This window comes from Saimiri boliviensis, chromosome 18 (assembly GCF_048565385.1).
Source record: "Saimiri boliviensis isolate mSaiBol1 chromosome 18, mSaiBol1.pri, whole genome shotgun sequence".
NCBI classification, from domain to species: Eukaryota; Metazoa; Chordata; class Mammalia; order Primates; family Cebidae; genus Saimiri; species Saimiri boliviensis.
In genome coordinates this window covers 14,289,645-14,306,636 of record NC_133466.1, presented here as the reverse complement: position 1 = coordinate 14,306,636, position 16,992 = coordinate 14,289,645, and the positions used below count along the sequence as shown (strand labels likewise).

The window sequence follows — 16,992 nt, the reverse complement described above, 5'->3', positions numbered from 1 at the left end:
CTTAGATAAACTATAAAAGCTGAATTTCTGTTTAAAATAGCTGTTTCAAACCACAGCAGATAAAGCAAGGTAGCCAACACTTGAGGGATCAAGATCCAAAGAGAAGGAAAAGGCACTGACATGACCATAATATTCTCTGCCACATTTCTCCTCCTGGCGTTTGCCAGTTTCTCAGTGGCATGGCAGAAGAGACAAGAGAGTCAGTACACACAGTTATCCTTCCATACCGATGAGGTATTGGGTCTAAGACCGCCACCTACCCCCAACCTGCCACCTTCGATACAGATACCTGTGGATGCAAGGGACTTAAGAGTCCCTTACAGAAAATGGCACAGTAGTTGCATATAAGTTATGCAGATCCTTCTGCTTCCTTGTGCTTTATCGATATCCAGGTTGTTTATAATACCTAATACAATGTAAATGCTATGTAAGTAGTTGTTACACCGTATTGCTTTTTATTTTGTTATTTTTATGGGCTACTTTCCTTTTTCTGTTTGTTTGTTTTTAGACAGGGTGTTGCTCTGTCATTGAGGCTGGGATGGAGTGCAGTGGTGTAAACAAAACTCATTGCAGCCCTGACTTCCTGGCCTCAAGCAGTCTCCCTGCCTCAGCCACCTGAGTAACTGAGAACACAGGTGCCTGTCATCACACTCGACTAATGGTTCTAATTTCTGGCAGAGACAGGTCTCTTTAGGTTGCTCAGGCTGGTCTTGAACTCCTGGGCTCAAGCCATCCTCCTGCCATCAAAAAATGCCAGGCATGCCAAGAAATAGAACCAAGTAATTATAAAAAAAGAGAGAGGAGGAAAGAAAATGGCCAATAGATACCCACAGCTCTTTAAAATAAATGTGATTGATGTGTTCAGGAATTGTTGATAGCAAGATGGGGAATTTTATCAGAGAATTGAAATCTACTAAGAAACAATACATAAAATTTAGAAATAAAAAATTCATCAGTTGAAATTAATAACTCCAAGAAATAGGGTTAACACCAGCTTAGATAAATAGACGAAATGATTATTGAACTGATATTGCTCATTGTAAAAATAACTATTATTGAAGCATGATGGGGGAAAAAGAAAATACTTGAGTGGAATCACTCTATAGACCAAGGTTAGAAAAAAAAAAAAGCCTAAAGCATGTATAAGTGGAGTCCCAGGAAGCAAAGGAAGGGCGAACAAACAAGAAATATTTGAAGCGATTATGAATGAGCCTTTTCTGAACTGAAAGACAGCCATAGACTCAAGTTCTGCAAACCACATGCAAGACAATCATTAAGAAATCCACACTGGCCAGGTGCGGTGGCTCACGCCTGTAATCCCAGCATTTTGGGAGGCCGAGGCAGGCAGATCATGAAGTCAGGAGTTCGAGACCAGCCTGACCAACATGGTGAAATCCGATTTCTACTAAAAATACAAAAATTAGCTGGGCTTGGTGGCATGCACCCGTAATCCCAGCTACTCAGGAGGCTGAGGCAAGAGAATCACTTGAACCCAGGAGGCAGAGGTTGCCATGAGCTGAGATCACACCACTGCACCTTAGTCTGGGTGACATAGTGAGACTCCATCTTGAAAGAAAGAAAAGAAAGAAAAGGAAAGAAAGAAAGAGAGAGAAGGAAAGAAAAAAGGAAGAAAAGAAGAAGAAAGAAAGAGAAAGAGAGAGAGGGAGAGACAGAGAGAGAGAGAGAGAGAGAGAGAGAAAGGGGGGGAGGGAGGGAGAAAGGAGAAAGGAAAATCCCCACCAAGGCATATTATGGCAAAAACTGCAAACTGCTGAGAACCAAAGATGAGGGAAAAAAGAAACATGCTAACGCTTTCAGAGAAGCACGAAACTTGCAGAACACTCCTTTCCTTCTGTAATCTGATTTCTATGAAGAGGTGTATTTGGGACTCATTGCCTCTGTCCGCTCTTATCCCCAGTCAGCCTATCCAGAAAGGTGGTCAGGTAAGGAGAATTTCTCTCTATTTAGCAACACAGTCAAGCGGCTCACTTCTTGAAATGGAAGACGCGCTCTGTAATTGTTTGCATTCATTTGTGGCAGAGAGTGCCAGTTTCCTTCTCAATCATTACTCTCCCTTCCTCTTTACAAACAGAACCAGGGTGTCTACCTAAAACCAGACAAAAACCACACTCCCTCATTTCCCGGCATCCACTGCAGTTACGCATAGCTGTGTGACCCAGTTCTAGCCAATGATAATTAAGTAGCATTTTTTCACGTGGCTGCCAGGAAGCACCTTCAACTGGGATAGAATCAGCTGGTGTACAGAAGGTTTGTCCTCTGTGCTTCACTCTTCTCTCCGACTTGCAATGCAGCTATGATGGCGGGACCTACAGCAGACATATTACAACTGAAAATGAAAGAAAAATCTAAAGAATTTCAAAAGTCAATCTTGACATTCGTGAGCTGCTCCACAAACTATGGCCTGACGATCCCAAAACTTCTTTGCCATTTGAAAGGATAATCACACACTAAGCCACTATTATTTGGATTGCTTTGATATATGCAGCTAAACCCAAACTCTGTTAGAACTTCCCTTTTCTTGTGGCTTGAAACAAATCTATGGAAAAAAAAAAAATCTTCTATTGAGTTCAGCTTGTTGCTGCTTTGAGGCTAAGGAAAGCTTCAAAATAACTGACCTAAGAAGAAACTAATCAGTTTCTTATTCTCACATGGCATTTTTTCAACAGATGGGACAGATGATTTAATACAAGATACATGATCATCAAATTCTGGGCCCTTACTCAAGGAAAATCTGATTAGGTAAGATGCAAGTCAACCCAACTTTCATCTCTATTATCTACTTCAGCTCAGAACAGAGACCACAGTATTTAATTATGTCTCAGATTCAGAACACAGAGGAGAATTGGGGAATCCGTTTCCTTCTAACCCTGAGCCTACAGTGAAGGAGCAGATTTTTTTTTCCAATCCATCACAGAGCTATACTTGCATAAAATATAAGAAAAATGAGGCCAAGCATGGTGGCTCACGCCAATAATCCCAGCACTTTGGGAGACCAAAGCAGACAGATCACCTGAGGTCAGGAGTTTGAGACCAGCCTGTCAATATGGTAAAAACCCCATTTCTACTAAAAATACAAAGTTAGCTGGGCGTGGTGGTACATGCCTGTAATCCCAGCTACTTAGGAGGCTGAGGCAGAAGAATCACTTGAACCGGGGAGGGGGAGTTTGCAGTGAGCTGAGATAGTACCATGCACTCCAGCCTGGGCAGCAAGAGCAAAACTTTGTCTCAAAAAAGAAAGAAAATTGAATTACTGGGAAAGTGAACATTTTTTAAAGCATACAAAATACTTATCTCAATATTATATTATCAGTTCAAGAGACATAAAGCAATTCTGTCAAATTGCTTTTGCTTTTAAGTTTCTTAAGTCTTACTCTCAGTTTTACTATTTGTCTTACTGAACAGCTATGGCATTATCTTAGTCAGCTAGGGCTGCTGTAACAAAGTGCCCCAGACAGGGTAACTTAACAGGAAGGTATTTCTCACAGCTCTGGATACTGAGCTCCAACATCAAGCTGTCAGTAAGTTTCATCTCTCCAGAGGCCTTTCTTCTTGCCTTGCAGGTGTGTCCTTATCTGGCCTTTCCTGTGTGCACCTGCATTCCTCTCTCCTCTTATGAGGACACCAGACCTATTGAGTTAGGGCCCTACTCTTATGACCTCATTTAACGTTAATTCTCTCATTAAAGTCCTATCTGAAAATGCAGTCACACTGGGAATTAGAGAATCAACATATGAATTTGAGGTGATAGAATTCAGTCCATAACAAGAGTAATGCTCATAGAAGTTTCTGCAATCGTTCTCTGCCTTAGCCTCGTTATAATCTGAAGAGAGAGACCTCTAGATACGCTTATCTCCGAGGGGATTAGAAAGTGCAAAAAGAAAAAAAGAAAAGCCACTCACAGACAGTGTTCATTTACACACAGTTCATCTCCAATCCAAAAAGATCATTTTAACAAATCAGCTTGTAAATCTCTCCAGCGTGATTCTTCCACCTTCTTCATCTGTTCTGTTTACCTTTGCATAGATATCCTCTGAAGAAGTCCTAAAGGGTCTAGAAAAAAAAAAAAGAAAGAAAGAAAACAGAAAAAACAAACAAAAACCTTTTTTAATGAGTATTTCAAAGTGCAATTGAGCAAAACAAACAGCTTTTGAATAAAAGCATCTTGCCTTTCTTTACCATGACTGTTGGACCTGCTGTGTTTTTCAGGTGTTATTTTTTTGTTTACATTTTACTTAGGTTTCCTTGGGATTTCATTTTGATGTGTGAGTTTTAGTTTGTGTTCCCTCAGCTCAGAGATGGGGATGGAGCTAATAGAGAGCAGAACCGTAAATCAGGTGGTTTTTCTAACACATCTGTAACAGTGTGAGGATACTCCTGTGCTGGTATCTTTGTCTCCTGCCAGCTGTGACCCACCTTGTGTGCGCCCAAGCAGATCAAATATTTTGTCAGGAAGACCAGGAACCACAACAGTGTTCACTTTGTTTGGAGTAAAGATTTTTCTTTCTCCATTGTCTGCAATAGAATACATTTATACTGTCAAATTATGTATCTTGCTACTAAAGATGTCTTTGGTTCTTTTTCTAATTCCACAGCAATCTGCTGATTTAACTCACGTGTCTCTAAAAGGTGACAGTTCAAGAAATCTGGCACATACAATTTGATATTTGTAATCAGTTCTATTAATGGCTGGTGCAGTAAGTCTACTCTTGTTGATAATATTTCAGAAAATGAATGATTGTCAGACTACTTAAAATTGCATTTGTAAGCAACAAATAAATGTTTGATTTAAACTACGTACCTTGAGAGGCCCTTCAAAGAAAATATCGCCACTCAGAAAGTCTTTCTTCAGGACTTACAATCCTTTTTTAATAAGATAAATTAGAATTTTTTGTTTTGTTTTGTCTAGAGAGACAGAGTCTTGCTCTGTCACCCAGCCTGAAGTACAGTGGTACCATCATAACTCACTGTAACTTTGACCTCCTGGGCTCAAGTGGTCCTTCTGACTCAGCCTCTTAAGTAAATGGAACTACAAGTACACACCACCACACTTGGCCAGGTTTTCCTTTGTAATTTTTTTTTTTTTAGAGATGGGGTCTTGCTATGTTGCCCAGGCTGGTTTCAAACTCCTGGACGCAAGCAATCTTCCCACCTTTGCCTCCCAGAGCATTGAGATTGCACGTGTGAGCCACCACATCTGGCAAATTAGAATTTTTAAGTAGAGAAAAGATGACTAGACTGCAGAAATATATGTTATTTATATGCTAATGTTATCTTTTATCATATAAACTTTTGGGCCTGGCACCGTGGCTCATGCCTATAATTCCAACACTTTGGGAGGCTAAGGCTGGCAGATCACTTGAGGCCAGGAGTTACAGACCAGCCTGCCCAACATGGCAAAATCTCATCTCTACTGAAAATACAAAAAGTAGCCGGGCATGTTGGCACATGCCTGTAATCCAAGCTACTTGGGAAATTGATGCAGGAGACTTGCTTGAACCAGCAGGTGGAGGTTGCAGTGAACTGAGATTGCATCACTGCATTCCAGCCTGCATGACAGAGTCAGACTCTGTCTCAAAAAACAAAATTAAAAAAGTTAGGATTTTATTAAATCTACAAACAAAGATCAGAAAACTTCCTTGTGGAACCTACGCTCACCTATAACTGTCGTGAATGTTCAAATCACAGTTAACGTCTGGTCATATTTTAAAATGTACTTCTAACATTTTGTTTCCATAGAAACATTTTTGCCTTATTAAGACTTGCTTAAAATAGCCTGTCCAAGCCTTTGTTTCTTGATCTGCAAAACTTAGAGAATTAGTCGGACTAACCATTTAGAGGCATTTTAATTCCTTTATTCTTTTTGCTGACCTGCATGTTTGTCATCTTGTGATCTAGTTGTTGCTATTCTTGCTTTAAAATTTCACATTATGTTTCTTCAATTAAAATGTAAGCTCTTAGGAACAGAAATCATACCATATCTGTTTTATATCTCAGCCTCAGTTTGATTGTACTGCTATAACAAAATACTTGAGACTAAGTAATTTACAAAAATAGAAATTTATATCTTACAGTTCTGGAGGCTGGGAAATCCAAGATTAAGGCACCAACAGATTCTATGTCTGGTGAATGCTGTTCTCTGCTTCCAGATGGCACCCTGTTCCCACATCCTCACCTGGCAGAAGAGATGAACACTGTGTGCATCCTCAGATGGCAGAAGATGGAAGGGCAAAAAGGGATGCAGCTAGTTCTTTCCATCCCTTTTATAGTGGTGTTAACCTCATTCATGAAGGTGAAGCTTTCACGACCTAATCACCTCTCAAAGGCCCTACCTTTTAATATCATCACCTTGGGGTTTGTGTTCCAACATATGAATTTTGGAGGAACACATACATTTAGACCACAGTGATCCCCTGTAGTGGAGCTACTCAAAATACTGGGCCTCAAATTATTTGTTACTGGTTCCTGATGAGGTCAGGAGCTTATACCAAAATATAATTCAATCATGCAGCAGATCAACTATATCACTAAGCACACTGTTTAATTGAGCCAACATTTTTTTCTGAGAAGGACTTTCTTGATGAAGGAATCTGTATGTTGATTTGCTTTCCATGAGCCAACAGTCTTACCCTCTTGTCTTACTTACTCTGAGTTAGACATATGCCCCTTGAGACTTGAAATGACCTAATACAAGAAATGGGTAGATGGAGTGAAGGCTTGGTGGATGTTGGAAATATTGGGACAACAAGGAACAGAACAGAGGCCTCAGAAACAAGACCACACACCTACAACCATCTCATCTTCGACAAACCTGACAAAAACAAGCAATGGGGAAAGGATTCCCTATTTAATAAATGGGAAATTTATAAAATAAAATGATTTCCTATTTCATAAACTGGCTAGCCACATGCAGAAAGCTGAAACTGGACCCCTTCCTTACACCTTACACAAAAATTAACTCCAAATGGATTAAAGATTTAAACATAAGATCTAACACCATGAAAACCCTAGAAGAAAACCTAGGCAATACCATTCAGGACATAGGCATAGGCAAGGACTTCATGACTAAAACACCAAAAGCAATGGCAACAAAAGCCAAAATAGACAAATGGGATCTAATTAAACAAGAGCTTCTGCACAGCAAAAGAAACTATCATTAGAGTGAACTGGCAACCAATAGAATGGGAAAATTTTTTACAATCCATCCATCTGACAATGGGCTAATATCCAGAATCTACAAAGGACTTAAACAAATTTACAAGAAAATAAACAAACTCTTCAAAAAGTGGGCAAAGGATATGAACACTTCTCAAAAGAAGACATTTATGCAGCCAACAAACATATGAAAAAAAGCTCATCATCACTGGTCATTAGAGAAATGCAAATCAAAACCACATTGAGATACCATCTCACACCAGTTAGAATGACAATCATTAATCAGGAAACAACAGATACTGGAGAAGATGTGGAGAAAGAGCAACAGTTTTACACTGTTGATGGGAGTGTAAATTAGTTCAACCATGTGGAAGACAGTGTGGTGATTCCTTGAGGATTTAGAAATAGAAATACCATTCGACCCAGCAATCTCATTGCTGGGTATATATCCAAAGGATCATAAATCATTCTATTATAAAGACACATGCACACGTATGTTTATTGTGGCACTGTTCACAATAGCAAAGACTTGAAACCAATCCAAATGTCCATCAATGATAGACTGGATAAAGAAAATGTGGCACATATACACCATGGAATACTCTGCAGCCATGAAAAGGGATGAGTTCATGTCCTTTGCAGGGACATGGATGAAGCTGGAAACCATCATTCTCAGCAAACTGACACAAGAACAGAAAACCAAACACCACACGTTCTCACTCATAAGTGGGAGTTGAACAATAAGAACACATGGACACAGGGAGGGTAACATCACACACCGGGGCCTGTCATGGGGTCGGGGGCTAGGGAAGGGATAGCAGTGGGGGGATCAGGGAGGGGTAATATTAGGAGAAATACCTAAGTAGATGACGGGGTCATGAATGTAGCAAACCACCATGGCACGTGCATACCTATATAACAAACCTGCACATTCTGCACATGTACCCCAGAACTTAAAGTATAATAAATAAATGTTTTTAAAAATGATGATGGCATGCTATTCTTGAAACTGAAATGAAACATAAGGCAATAAAACACTTGTTAATATGAAAGAATGAAGATGGTTAAAGACAGAGATGAAGTGTGTCTGCATCTCAGTCTTTAACTCAAGCAGGCAATAAATAATATATTTTTCTACAACTCAACCTAATTGCTATTATAAGCCCCCATTCCACTGGGTTGGTGGAAATTTTTATCCCAGTTGGTTCTGTCAAGGTGCTGGGGTGCTAACAGAATCCTGAAACATGGCTGGGGAGAAGGGAGTAGAAATACTGGTCTGTGAAGTTTTCTGCCAAGCCATGCCTGTTTCTATTCATGGTGGCTTCAAGTCTGGTGGCTTTTCTGCTGTTTCTATATAATGCCAGTGGCAAGGGACTTTCCCTACCACCTTTGTGCCACACCGGGGGTGCAATAATCTCTACTAGACTAAGGGCCCATCTGCTATACACTGTGAGCCCAATTTCTCTCTGCAATTCTGCTAGACAAGGCAGCAGGTGCACTCTCTCTAGGATTTACAAAGAGTGGAGCCTCTGTTCTCACATCATCCCAGAGGAAACCTCTAGTTTGGGGAAGGGCTGAAGCAGGACAGGGATGAGAATTCTTCTTCTTTCATGTTTTTCCCCACTATTGAGTCCGTTCTCAGTTGCCCTCTTTTTCTTAAGAGCTCAGAATATTTGAAACCAAAACCATTAAGACCTACCCTGTCCTACCCCTCCATTGAGATAACAAACATGGAGACCATTTACTGCTTCTATGGACAGGAAAGAAATGATGGAAGGGAAAAAAAAGTGGATAGAGGTTAATATCTCGAAAATATTATCCCAACACTCAGAGAACTTTAGAAATGAAATAAGAAAAAAATGAGAGGAATTCTCATTAGATGGACTTGATCATCTCAGTAAAATAAGCAGTGAGAGTTTTCTGTGGGGAGAGGAGAGCGGAGGATTGACAGCTGATTAAGAGGATTGCTGAACTGCAGAAGGAACTGGGCACCCAGACAACTTGAACTTACCGGCAAGCCCTCAGCACTGTTTCTCAGCTTCCTCTATCAGGTCCTGGCACCCAGAAATGGCATGAGAAAGGGTTTGCTAAGAAGTATCCAGACATGAATGTGACAAATGGGGACAGTGAAGGGCTAAGGGTGGTGAGGGATGCTAAGGTACCAGCGAGGAAGTCACGCAAAGGAGCCACGAGGTCTGGGCTCGGTAGAGGCACAACAGAGGCAGACTGGGGTGAAGATTTCAGACAAGAGAGCAGAGCTGTGGGAGCAGATGTCCCGGTGAGGACGAGGAGCCACTTCAACATGAATGAGAACATGACGGTTGGAGAAGGGGAGAGTCCACATCTGACCAAAGTCCTAAGAGATGATAAAGAATACTGCTGGAAGGTCCACGTCCCCTGCCTATGCGGAGAACCAGGTCTACTATTAAACCCAGAGACGCCCACCCTACGCTATCATCCACCCAAAGACCAACTATATCAGTTTCTGTGGACTCTCTCTAATAATAAATAGGACCCAGTTTCTCTCAAGGAACCTGGAACTGTCCCCACCAAATATTTGGTTAATTCAAGATTTCCAAAGTCTTATGAAAAGAGGGACTAAGAACATTCACAGACCTTTAAGGTACACACTGGATATTAGCAACGTAAAGCAGCCATTTGGTGAAGAACTCCACAGAGTCTAAGGTCTATTGCATGGGGATTGCTGGATGTTTGCACAAAGAGGGCATCAGGCTTTTAATCTTCATTTTGCACAGGATTTTTGCTCTTCTTTGGGTAAGGTAAATCTCACCATTAGTTTTTGTTGTCATTGTTTTGAGATGGGGTCTCACTCTGTCACCAGGCTGGAGTGCAGTGGCAGGATCATGGCTCACTGCTGCCTCAAACTTCTAGGCTAAAGCAATTCTTCCACCTCAACCTCCCAGATAGCTGTGACTACAGGTGGCACCATGACACCTGGCTAATTTTTAATTATTTTTTTTTTAAGACGGTGGTCTCACTATGTTACCCAGGCTGCTCCTGAACTCCTGGCCTCAAGCACTTCTCCCACCTCAGCCTCCCAAAGTGCTGTGATTACAGTCATGAGCCACTGCACCCAGCCTCATCATTGGTTTTTATGTTTTAAGTTTCTCTATGTACTGAGAATAATACCTTTCACTGAGTGATATTGTTCCTGGGATTAAACTGCAAAGTGTATACTTAAAGCTGGGAAATTGGCAAATGTCTTTATTTAACTCTCTCCACTAAAGAGCATTATTTTGCATTTCTAGAGAAATTTGAAGCTTCTGAGAGTTTCCGTGCCATCACTTAGCTGGTGCCTGTGACCTTCTTACAGAAGGAGATGGTGGATTCTACTTTTTGAATAATATACAGGAAAAACAGGCATATTCTCAACAGAGGTGGCATTTGTACACAACCGTTCTCAGCTTCCTGTCTTTTATTCAGGAAACTCATTTCTAATTCTGACTTATAAATGCACACGTCTCTTTTTCCTTCCTGTTGATAGTATGTTTCAATTGTCTCTGTTTGCTGAGGTCTTCAAAACACAAATGCAATCATCTTTATGCCTTGTTTACATTTGTTTCTTGGAAACTGCAATAATCTTACAGAAAGCCTCACTGCCTCTATTTTAAAATCTGGGACACTGGGCAGCTACTAACTAGTTATACACTAGGCGCGTAAGGAAATAAATCAAGCTTGCATGGAGGATCCCCAGCCAAGAAAAAGCTTTTATTTTTTTACATTGGATTGGTAAATCGTATAATCAGGATCTCTCTAGGACTTTGTCCCTGGCATAAAAGGTAAACAATGTTGTGTAAACTCTTTTGAGGGAATTGAAATGCTCAAGGGCATGAGGGGAAATTTCTCAACGAAAAGAAAATAGACAAGAACACACAAATACTGCACTGCGATAATTTGATTAAGAATTGCAATAGAATTGCCCAACATCTCAACAGTTACAGGATCACCAGATTCTCTGAATGACCTCAACACAGAGCCATTATTCTGAGTCTGGGAATGCTAAACGAAATCCATGCCTACTCTGTATGCTTTAAATCAGAAACTAAAAAAGACCAATTTAATTTCATTGTTGGTAGTATGTTGTTATCGTTTTCATTTATGCTTCTTTTGAAGTATCTGCTTCTTTTCCCTATTAAATAATCATGAATTACACTTGCAAAGTACATTCAATATCTTTTGCTTTAAATCCTTCTTCGTGGCTGTTTTCTAATTCATTCTCCACAGATAGGGCAGCTCTTGTCCAAATTTCATAGATGAAACTCAAAGAGGTAAAGTGCAGACTTAAACAAAGCCTTTGGCAGAATCCACTACCCAGAGCGAGGTGTGGGAGTAAGATGCTGTCCACGCAGTCTCCCTTGTCCAGGTCATGGGACTACCTTGGGTCCAGTCAACCTTGGACAATTGTACGAAGCCTTACAAAGCACCCACGGGAAGGGTGACACTTGTTTAGTACAACATCATATTAACCATGTATTTCCGATGCTTTGACATCTTGGGGCCTTGCTAATCTTGAAGGCACTGTCACATACACACCCCCTCCTCCCCAACACTTCCCCGATTGCTAGAAGTAGTAAAGGACTCTCTTGCAAACATATTGCCTTTCACATGCAAACCAACCAGTTCGATGCAAACCAACCAATCTCTTGAGAGGCAAGAGAGCCCATGCCTCTCAACCACCCCCTTTATTGGGCTCTGATACTCTAGGCCAGGCGTCCCCAGACTTTTTACACAGGGGGCCAGTTCACTGTCCCTCAGACCATTGGAGGGCTGCCACATACTGTGCTCCTCTCACTGACCACCAATGAAAGAGGTGCCCCTTCCTGAAGTGCGGCGAGGGGCCGGATAAATGGCCTCAGGGGGCCACATGCGGCCCGAGGGCCGTAGTTTGGGGACGCCTGCTCTAGGCCATTATTTCTTTGTCCTAATCACCCCAGAGCCAGGTACTAGACAAGTGAGGACATTCTCTGCATCTCAAAACCTGCTGAAATTATTCAAACAAACCAATTGTAAGTCGGCTTACCCTCCCTCACCTGCTGTTTCCTATGGAAACCACAGTAGAGATTCTTGCCCATGTTTTCCCCTCTCTCCCTCTGCCTCCTGACCAACCCTCATGCTTTTCTGGGTGCCCCAAGTCCCTGGAGCATAGCAGGTCCCTCTGCTTGAAATCTATAACAAGTCATCTTTTCAATGGCAGTCATCTGCTAACACATTCGCCTCACTATATCTGAATAATGAAACCTACATTTGAAAACATGCACATTTCTTCTCTTGCATTCATTAAACTCCAAAAAAATAAAAATTAAAATTAAAATAAGCTTGGACCAGCAGATGAAGGATAATCCTAACATCTGACTCTCCCTCCTGAACCCCCGCAAAGCCATCACATGTGCAATCAACATGATTTCTGAATTGGAAGATCATCTGCTCAGCTTGAGTTATTCCTTCAAGCTGAACAGGCAACAGAAAGCAGACAACAAATGGCCTAGCTGATGATAAATGTCTAAGTCAAAAATTCATAACAGTTTTCCTCTAACGCAGCCCTTCACACACGTTCATCATAAGGTGATTTCATCAGTTCAGGGCTTACTCACTGAAGGGACTGGTTAGAAGTGGTTTAACTTCCAACAGGACCTTTGCATTGTGATGGGAGCATACAGCACCTACTCGCATTTTTTTTTCTTTTAAATGATACTTTAAGTGCTGGGGTACATGGGCAGAACGTGCAGACTTGTTACATAGGTATACATGTGCCATGGTGGTTTGCTGCATCCATCACCCCGTCATCTACATTAGGTATTTATCCTAATGCTAGCCTACTCTCATTCTTTAAGGCCTGGATTGGAAATAATTTTGGAACTGAAACAAGTTTTGGAGTTTATTCTGAGGTTGGGAGGTGGGGATGGCAGATAGGACTTTTTAAAAAATTCTATTTGCGGTTTTCTCAAGGTACAGAAGACTGCAGGAGAGAAAAAAATAAGTTTCCTGTACATTTGAAATACAAACTCCCTTTTATAGATTGGTTTTAAGATATTATATTCTTCTTTTTATTTCAAAGAGCAGATGAAAATGGAAAATTGTTAGCTATTCTAAAAATCATATAATCATAATTATCAATTTGAATACCTATTTCTAATTCTTGCAACAGCAGTGAAATGATTTATCATAAAACACATCTTGGAATTTTAATTGTGTGCCCTTGAATTGTATTTGCATATTCTCAGCACACTTCATCATTTTCATTCCTGATAAAGCACTTCCAAAGAAACTATGCTCTGTCAGTTTAAAATGTATTGTTTTTGCATATGTTCAAAAACTATGGGTAATTGCTATCACATTCTGAATATGTTTAGGATTAAAGGTAACATGGACTTTATGAAATGGTGCCACCAAGCTAAGATTTCAAGAATGCTGGTCTAGGTGTCCAACATTTAATGTTATTCATGTCCACACCCTGTATAATATTATTGAAGGGGTTTCTTGCGTGATGGTTGAAACTGCAGCAACGTTTCCCTCGAAAGTGAAATTTTCTCAAAACCCATCTTCTTCCTACCTCCTTAAGGAACCAAGAAGCCAAAAAGGAAAAGGAGGCTGATAAGACATTAACCAACCGGATCCTAGTCTGTGGTTCCTTCTGTTTTCCTTCTTCCATCCCTGACTCATGGTCCGCAGCATCATGCTTTTCCCCTCTGAGGACAAAATGGACTAAGAGTCATGAACAAGTGAATGCATCGTGTGTTTTTTAAAAAGTAATAGTAATTCTGTTTAATGAATCCAACAAAAGCACAAACCTAACCCTTCCCACCATCAAAGAACAAAGTTAATGATCTACCTATCACTTATTTAAGCTTTATTTTATTTGTATACCTCAAATGTACATCGATATAAATGTCTAATAGACAATGGATAGATCTTTTGCAGAGCTGAGGATTGTCCATTGAAAATTAACCCTAATCTAGCCAAATATATATATGTGTATATAAATTCAATTCTCTTAGGCATCAGTGTCAAAGGTGTTATGATGCAATAACACAGTAAATAAAATAGCTTCAAAATACTTAAAGCAGGCTGGGCTCAATGGCTTATGCCTGTAATCCCAGCACTTTGGGAGGCCAAGGCTGGCAGATCGCCTGAGGTCAGGAGCTCAAGACCAACCCAGCCAACATGGTGAAACCCCATCTCTACTAAAAGTACAAAAAATTAGCCAGGCACAGGGGCGGGTGCCTGTAACCCCAGCTACTCAGGAGGCTGAGTCAGAATTGCTTGAACCCAGGAGGCAGAGGTTGCAGTGAGCTGAGACCACATATTGCACTCCAGCCTGGGTAACAAGAGCTAGACTCCATCTCAAAAAAATAAAATAAAGTAAAGCAAAAATTCAGAGAAGTACATAAAAAATAAGTGCTTTTACCACTATAAAAAATATTTTAACATACTTTTTCTGACAATAAATCAAACAAAAAATAAATTGGTAAGGATATAGATTGAACACCACCCAAAACATAATCTTATGTGCATATATCGAACACTATATCTTCAAAATATATTCTTTTCAAGAACATGAAGAATATTTCTATTTAAAAATGTATTAAAACTGACCATCTCTTTGACCTAAAGTCTTTAAACATGTCAAATAATTGATCTCATATAGATCACTTTTCAACCAAAAGTCAATGTAATTATTACTTATAATGACAAAAACATACATGAAAATCCCCATATGTCTGGTGATTTAAATGGACAAATTCAATAACTCATAGGTCAAAGAAGAAATCATAAGAGAAATCATAAAATTTAGAATTGAAATGATAAAAAAAAGTACATGCTCGATAAAACTTGTAATATAAAGGTAAAGTGGTATGTACAGTAAAATTTATAAAGTAATGTGATTATAATAGAAAACTTAAAGTGCTGAAAATTTATCTATATATCCCAAGAGTGCTAAAGGACGAGAAACTAAAGATAAGAACATCTAATAGAGGAAAGCAAACACATAATACAAAGTAATGGTGATGTGAGAACTTGGTTATTTGAAATAACAAAACTGGCAGCCCTCTCTAACAAGTTTAATCTAAAAAAGAGAGAGAGAATAAATAATATTGAATTAAAATTAATCAAAATTATAGATGCTACACATATTAAAAAGATAATAACTTGATAGTTATAATTATGAAAACAGATGACATGAACAGAGCATTGAAAAATATAATTTACAGTGAGGCACGTGGCTCACACCTGTAATCCCAGCACTTTGGGAGGCCAAGGCAGGCGAATCATGCTGGCCATGCTGGCCAACGTGGTGAAACCCCATCTCTACTCAAAATACAAAAATTAGCCAGGCATGGTGGCGCGTGCCTGTAGTCTTAGCTACTCAGGATGCTGAAGTAGGAAAATCACTTGAACCAGGAGGCAGAGGTTGCAGTGAGACAAGATCATGTCACTGCACTCCAGCCTGGTGACAGAGCAAGCCTTCATCTAAATATGTGTGTGTGTGTGTGTGTGTGTGTGTGTGTGTGTGTGTAATGTATATACTTATATATTTATATGTATATAAAATATATATATATATACCCTTTATAAAATGGCCTAAAGAACAACTAAAAAACAATAAATATACTTATTAACATTTTTTATTGAATTAGTAAAAAAAAAATTCCTGAAAAGAAAATATTAGTTCCACATAGTTTGATTAGCAAGCTCCAGGAATAAGTAATGGAAAGGTAAGTTTCTAAGAATAAAAAGAGAGACGCTCACCAATTCATTTTATAAAGCTGGCATAACTTTATGTGAAAAACTGGCAAGGTCATTATGAGAATAAAAAATTACAGACCAATCTCACAAATAGCAATGTAAAAATCATATATGTGTCTACGTGCATGGCATGTGTGTTTTTATATATGTCAAAATTTGGTTCATTCAAAACAGTAAAATGGCAAGCCATTAGTAGAAAAAGATATTTACTCTCTATATAGAGAGATAGAGTAAATATATTTATTTATATCATTATATACATGACAAAAAAGTACATTCATAATTCAATTTTTTTAATGTAATGTATATTCACCAGTAAGAAAAAGTAAAGACTATCCAATTAAAGTGGGAGGGAAAGCAAGAAACTACACCTAATCTAGACTTCCCAAATGAAAATATTAATGATTTATCATAGCACAGAATGAAAATGATGAAGTGTGCTGAGAATATGCAAATACAATTCAAGTGCGCACAATTAAAATCCCATATCATGATTAATCATAGCAAATGTGTATGTATATTCCTAGCAATAAATTGAGCAAAATATGCCTAAGACTATGACAGACATGTTAGTTATCAAAAGACTTCAAAGAAGTACTAATTAAATGGAGAGCTATACAAGATATACCACGTTCATGGAATAGAAGAAGCAATATAAAACAAATTAGCTCTCTGCAAATTCATGTATAGATTAAAGGCAATTACAGTCTAAGTTGCAATGAATTTGTGTGTATGTGAGTATATGTAACTTGTCAAAAGAAATTTCCAAAATACATATGGAAAGCACAGAACCAGGATAACCAAGACATTTTAAGACAAGTTAGTGAAGCTTGCTTTACCATATATCAATAATTCTTATAAAACTTTTATATTCATGACACTATAGGATTATCATAGGGAAAAGCAAACAGATCAGTGGAAAAATTAAATCAAAGCCCTTTTTAACCTCTTGCACAGAAATATTCCAGATAGATTGAAGACTTAAATATAAAAGGCAAAACTATAAAACTTTTAGGCAAAATATAGGACAACATATCTGTGATATTAGGAAAA

General features: G+C 39.2%; 1 protein-coding gene across 8 annotated transcripts in view; it reads right to left on the bottom strand.

The window, feature by feature from the left end:
• Nucleotides 1-2,492: 2,492 nt before the first annotated feature.
• The window catches only part of TIAM1 (TIAM Rac1 associated GEF 1), a 528,333-nt gene continuing 513,833 nt past the window's right edge, over nucleotides 2,493-16,992 (bottom strand). For 4 of the 8 annotated variants that reach the window (XR_012514869.1, XR_012514871.1, XR_012514875.1 and 1 more), the window contains one exon: nucleotides 2,493-13,880. The gene's annotated coding sequence lies outside the window, so the exon portion shown is untranslated. The remainder of the gene's footprint in view (nucleotides 13,881-16,992) is intronic. The other 4 variants (XR_012514870.1, XR_012514872.1, XR_012514873.1 and 1 more) reach the window with 4 other exon arrangements.